Below are 7,219 nucleotides of genomic sequence, written 5' to 3'. Positions count from 1 at the left end.
TGAAGGATAAGGTGTATGAGCAACGTCAGGCAAGTAGCAGCCTTATAGGTGGTATGATTAGGCCCAAGCTTACAAATCATAAGAGAAAATACACCCCAAAGGATATAATTGATGTGAAAACAGATTTAGGTGTGGATGTTAGTTACATGTTGGCATGGCGGGCTAAAGAAAAGGCAATAAATTTTTTGAGGGGTGAACCGGCTGATTCATACAATAAATTACCAGGATACTTGTATACAATGGATATGACATATCCTGGTTCGCACATTAGAATGGTAAAAAAAACCCATAAAATGAGTTCAAGTATGTGTATATATCTTTGTATGTCTTTATAAAGGGATTCGATCAATGTAGACCCATTGTGGTTGTGGATGAAAGCCACTTAAAATCGTATTACACTGGGACTTTCGTCTCGGCCAGCACTTTGGATGGTGCAGGTGAGTATGCTGGTTATAATAAAATATTATAATATTACTGCATATTAAATATTGAAATACATATTTATAATATGTATTCAATTTTATTTACATGTCATATACTTCCACTAGCATATGTGTTATTGATTCAGAGAACGATGCTGCTTGGACGTGGTTCTTTGAGCAATTCAAGGAAGCATATGGTGTGTGAATCATTTCAGATAGGAACGAAAGTATCATCAAGTCTGTATTAAGAGTGTATCCAACTATACCACACTTTGCTTGTATATGGCATCTTTGGAACAACGTATATAAGAAATTCAAAAGGAGTCATTCAAAGTTGAGCGAGATATACTTCTCGATGGCAAAAACGTACACACATGTTGAGTTTGACAGTCTAATGGAGAAGGTGGAGAAGGTAGATATTAGGGTGAAGGAATACTTGGAGTTAGCTTTATACGAAAAGTGGGTTAGGTTGTATGCACCTGTCAACAGGGGATAGACAATGACGTCAAATATTGCTGAGTCAATCAATACCGCACTTGTGTCAGCAAGGGAATTGCCAATATACGACCTCCTCGAAGAAGTTAGGAAAATATTTGGACGTTGCACTACAAGAAAATTGGGAATTGCATGGAGATTTTCTTAGGGATTATTCAGAAAAATTCACAGGTAATTCAGTTTCCTATGAATTTTTCTACGAAAAAAATTTCGATGAAAAAACCTTCGTAGGTAATTATTACCTGCGGATTTTAAAATCCCCATGTAACTTACCTGAGAATTTTGAATCCGCATGTAAATTACCTACAGATTTTGTCGCAAGAAAAACTAAATATCCGCAAGAAACTTTTGGTAAAAATTCATGATAAAAAGGAATTTCCTTTCGTTGGCTACTATTATTTATATTTATGTAGCGAAGGTATTACACGATTAATTTTGTTGTTCTGTTCTTAATTTACTTTTTTGTTGCCTTCTAAACATCTGATCTGAACTATTATTAGCTTCCGGATATATGTGTGTTTCCAAACTTCTGGAAAACCGAATGCTTCTTGATATACCCTGTACAACGAATTTCGTTGACTGCATTTGCCCCTTCGAAGCCGGTCACTAATTAAAAATGCTCATATCTTATTGTCTCTATCCGGTGTGGGAGAGACCTAAGCCATTTCTTTCACAATTTTTCAATTCACTAAATTAAGATGAAACTTATATATATTTTTTTCTTTTTTTTTTAAGAAAGATATCGTGAGCATGAATTCCAAAATTCACAAAACAAAATTTTTATTCAAGTATAACCAGGTAGTGAATTATGATTGTTTCTTTAAAAATTTATTGACTGCTTAAAACTGTATTTTTTTCTTTCAAGAAAAAGAACAAGAATACAATTTTGAAAATTAGAAGTCTTAAATAAGAACAAAAACTGATAATGAAACATTTATATACCTTGAATAAAATCTTTATGTAATAATTTTTCTAAACAAGAATTAAACACATTTTACATAATTAAGCAAATGATAAAAAATATTTTGCCAATTATAACGCGAACAAAAGATTTAGCTACTTCAATAATATTATAACTCCATACAATGATAACTGTAGCTAAATATTTTTTCTACTAAAAAGTTATACTTAAAATTATTCAACAACGCCAAATTAAATATATTTTCTAATGATATTAGCTCAACAATAGTTGTATTTAGGATAATTAATTTGTTATTCAATTAGTAACTTGTGTCATTCTTTTGTAATAGTCAATCCAAAAAAAAAAAAAATACATCTATGATCCTTGTATGAGATTAAGTTCTAACTGCATTTATCTTTAGAAAAGAATGATAAATATGTATGACATTGCCAACAATAAATAAATTAACTGAATATGATAATTTTATTAACAATTCTATTAATATTGTTGCTTTAATCCTTTTTCTTTTCAACACCTTTGTTGAGCGAGATTATTGCATAATAATTTATTTGACTCGATAAAGGAACTAAATGTTTAAAAATAATATTCACTTGTGATAGCAGTAGCATTTTCTAATTATTATCATTTTAATTTCTTAAATATATTTTTAAAATTTATTTCCAGCATAATCTCCGCGTAAATCCTCCAAAAAAAAAGAGTTCTCAAGTAAATCCGGAATAATAAAATCCCCAAGTAATTCTCCAGGTAAAGAAATCCCCAAGTAAATTCTCAAGAAATAAATTCCCAGCTAAATTCGCATAATAGAAATCCCCAGGTAATATCATAGGTAAGTATATCCCCAGGTAAATACCCAAGTAAGTATTCCTAGCTAAATTCGCAGGTAAATTTACCTAGGGATTTTCTTGCGAAGTGACAAAGGAATTTATTTTTGTTCATTACTTGCGGATTTACCTATGAAAAGAATACTTGCAGATTAATTTTCCAAATAATTCCTCAAGTAAATTTTTGCGCACAATGGCGCCAAATTTACCTAGGGATTTTCCTGGGGGGGGGGGAATTTCGCAAGTGAAATATTCTAAAATTTAGGAATTTCATATTTTCTCATGAACAGCCGTAGGAAATATCTGCGGAAAAAATCCCCAGGTAAAATCTCCAGGTAATTCACACTTTTCTTGTAGTGTTGGAATTGCACCAAACGGAAGGAAACTCTACAGAATACACAACGCTTAGGAAAAAATACCAGGAGATGCTTACCTTGAATGAGGCAATGTCTACACGAATGACTGTAAGTTGCCTTTTATTTATGTATTTGTTTCCTATATGTATCCATGGTACAAGGTATTTAACTATATATATTTCAAGGTAGCAATGGAAGTTGTATCTTATATTCAGTCAAGACTACTCTATAATATTCTGCCAGCATTCATATAGTATGTATTCTAATATATTCAATGTATTTACATGTATATACATGTATGTCTTTGAATTTTGTATGTACAAATATAGTTGTATCTAATATAGTTGTATTTTAATACAATATATATTGTGATTCTTAAAACTACATAAAATTCTAATACTCTATATTAAAATCATATTTAATAGGTCTATTCTTTGATATATATATATATATATATATATATATATATATATATATATATATATATATATATATATATGATTTGTTTTTTAAATGTAGGTGGTATCATCGACTGAATATTTGCATACGGTGAACGATGAAGGAAGGCATTACACAGTATGCCTTTTAGAGAAAAAAATGTAGTTGTGGGCGGTTCCAAGTCGACGAATTACCATGCCCACACGCTTAGGCTGTCCTGAAGAGCAAGTTTCTAATGCCAGAAGATTATTTCTCTAATTATTACAAATCAAAGTCTGTTGTAATTACATATGAGGTGTCTGTGTATCCTTTGCCAGACCGAAAAGAATGGAATATACCAGCACATGTAGCAGATGAAGTTGTATTACCACCCAAATGGAAAAGACCTCCTAGAATACCAGAGAAGAAGCGTGATAAACTGTTCATTAAATTGCTGCAGAAGAAAAATCAATATTCGTGTAGTATATGTGGGCAGGAAGGACATAATAAGCGTACTTGTAGAAATGCTCCACGTAGAAATTAGTTCACAATCTGACTTGTATTAATGAAAAACGATTTGTCATAGATTCCGGTATCATTTTGAATATATTTTGGATATACTTAGTTGGTGTATTAAATCTGAATACGTAATTAAAATACGACTATTAAATCTTCATTATATATGAATATAGATGAATACAATCATTGAATACATATAATTGCATTCAGTTATATACACAAGGTATGATTGTATCATAAACAGAACTGATGATTTTTTTTTAATACAGATCGTATAGCAGAGATTGAATATGATTTATGAATGTTAAATACATGTATTCAAATACACCTGAATACATATTAATACAATCTGTTATACATATATAGATGTCTAAATATGTATTGTACAAGGGTCAAAATATATACATATATAGATGTCTAAATATGTATCAGTTATATACAAAAGACATATTCAAAATACAGCTGAATACATATTAATGCAATATATTATATAAATATAAAGGTCTAAATACACATGCTGAAAATATGTGAATATAACCTGGTGAATACATATAAATACAACTTAATGAATATAGATAAATATATCATGTTGAATACTGACTGATATAATAAGTTGAATACATATCAATACAACATGTTACATACATACTAATACAAACTGATATAAACATACAAAAAAATAACAGGTTGAAGGACATATTAATTCAGAAGCACAAAAATAGTCAATACATCGATTGGATGCTTGAAAGGATAATATATAAACATTGTTTATATGGTCACTAAATTAAAAAAAAAATTGCTAAACTAACACCATCTTTACCACCACCCTGTCCAAGAAAAACAGTTTTCACAAAAACTCCCATTGAAAACTACATTCACCTAAGACTACTCTAACATTATCTTCACCGACGTATCAGAATCGGTGATGTTCCTAAGAATCTTTGAATGTGATTTGCTCTCGCTTACGGCATCAACGTCTATCTTCCGCATAGCATAGTCCCAAAGGAGGGCACCATATCTTTGACGGAGTAAATTGGCATCAACTTTTATTTGTGAAACCAGCCCAACAGTGCTAAGAAACTCTGTGTATGCCGTGACATGCACCCCATAATCCCTGAAAGAATACATCAAAACATTTACAAACAATTCATATTATTAGAAAAATGATACAAGGGGAAGCATTAAACACATACATGCTATCAGAATTTTGTTGAGACAGATCTGAAATGAAAACAACTTCAAAGGGATCAGTTAGTGCCTTGTCAGAATATGCTGAGTCATGAGTTCAATCTATGCCTTGCTTATCTCTGTAAATATTACTGATCGATAGATACATAGGTACAAGCTTAGCTAGCTTATCTATCTCTGAAGCCACATAAGAATCATGCAATGCTGATCTAATGGAGTCACACACTTTGATACATCTATCCTTGAATGAGACAACTGCCAATACCCAATGCAGTTTTTCCTTCAAGTTGACTGGTATCAAGACGTTGTCAATAGTATGCCAGCCAGCAATCTGTATCCCCTTATGTACTCACATACCACATTCTCTTCTTTGGCTACATTTGCATTATTATCTGTATCAGCATACCTGTCGAATATTTCAGCTATTCTTGTCTTGAATATACAATCAACAATTGTATACGCTAAGTTGTATATTTGATTGTAATTTTCCTTCTTTCTTAAGTAGTAAAATATGACATCAATATGCTACATTTAAAATTGAATATACCACGTGAGTACATTGAAAGAAATTCAGAAACTATCAACAAGCTGAAAACATAATTGAGCACATGCATTTGTATGTAAACTATCTACTGCTTAAAACAGATTAGTAAAATTGTATGTTACATACATAGTGCAGAATACATGTATGTATCTGATAGCAGTGTACAATTAACAAACTGAATGTGAAAGAAGTTTATCTTATATTTTCATTCCATAGTTTGTCGTCGAATGAGAGAAGGTAAAACTAATTTTTTGAAGTGACTTGATTAACGCCAAAATCCAACGGTATATGCAGTGTTGACTTGTTCTTTTTGTAATGGTCTTCCAAATCACTTCTACAATTAATTTCAAAATACAATAAGTCTATTATTTAAATTATAAATATATTAAATAGACATATAGACTAAAAACGTACTTTTGGTAATGTTTAGCGAGAAGACCATCACGAATCCATTTCTCATACTCCTGAATGACTAATGTAGTGTGATGACCCAAAATGTCATCTTTAAATTAAATAATCATCTCGGTATTTTAATACCTTGAAAACAGTATCAATAATTCCTCAACTTGTGTGTGCAGTCCGTATAATTTTCCGGAAGGTTTTTATGTGAAACAACAACAACAACATCCCAGTATAATTCCACCAGTGGGGTCTGGGGAGGGTAGTACGTACGCAGACCTTACCCCTACCTCAAAGGGCAGAGAGGCTGTTTCCAGGAGACTTTATGTGAAAAATGGATTAAATTATGAATTAGACCTTTAAAGATCAATTGAGTTGACTTCGGTCAACATTTTGAGCAAACGAACTCGGATCCGAGTTTTGACCATTTCAGTAGTTCTGTATCGTGATTTGGGACTTGGTCATATGCCTGAAATTAAATTCGGAGGTTCCTAGACCAAATTATCGCCATTTAACGGAATCAAGAAATTCAATGCTAAAGATTTCTTAAGTTTGACCAGAGATTTGACTTTTGAGCAAACAACCCTAGAATAGAATTTTGATGATTCCAATAGCTTCGTATGGTGATTTCGGACATAGGCACATGTTCAGATTTGGATTTGGAAGTTTGTAGGATAATTCGGCGCATTTTGGCAAAAATTGGAAAATATTGTATTTTTGGAAAAGTTGGTATCAGAATGTCACGGCCCGGATTTCCCACTCTCGGGAGTCGTGAGGTGTCTACTCATAGAAGTTAGGCAAGCCGCGATATATAGAAATTCTAACTCTTTCATTTTAATCCTTTTTACAATTTTGAATTAACAGGTAATCAACATTTAAAGATTAACGATGAACAGAACAAGCGGAAGACTTAAACAGCTAAAAATAACCAAACCAGTACTACAATGCCAATATACTCCTCTACCCATAATTTGGTGTCACAATATTCACGGACTTTCTATGAGTACTACATACAAACGTCTGAAAGAAATACAATCTGTCTCGAAATCTAATGAAAACAGAGTACATAATAAAGTAGAAGAGAACGTCGGGCCTGCGGACGCCTGCAGGACTACCTCGGGATCTCTGGCTGGACT

The sequence above is a fragment of the Nicotiana sylvestris genome, chromosome 6, assembly GCF_000393655.2.
Source record: "Nicotiana sylvestris chromosome 6, ASM39365v2, whole genome shotgun sequence".
NCBI lineage: Eukaryota > Viridiplantae > Streptophyta > Magnoliopsida > Solanales > Solanaceae > Nicotiana > Nicotiana sylvestris.
This window is presented reverse-complemented; position numbering follows the sequence as displayed.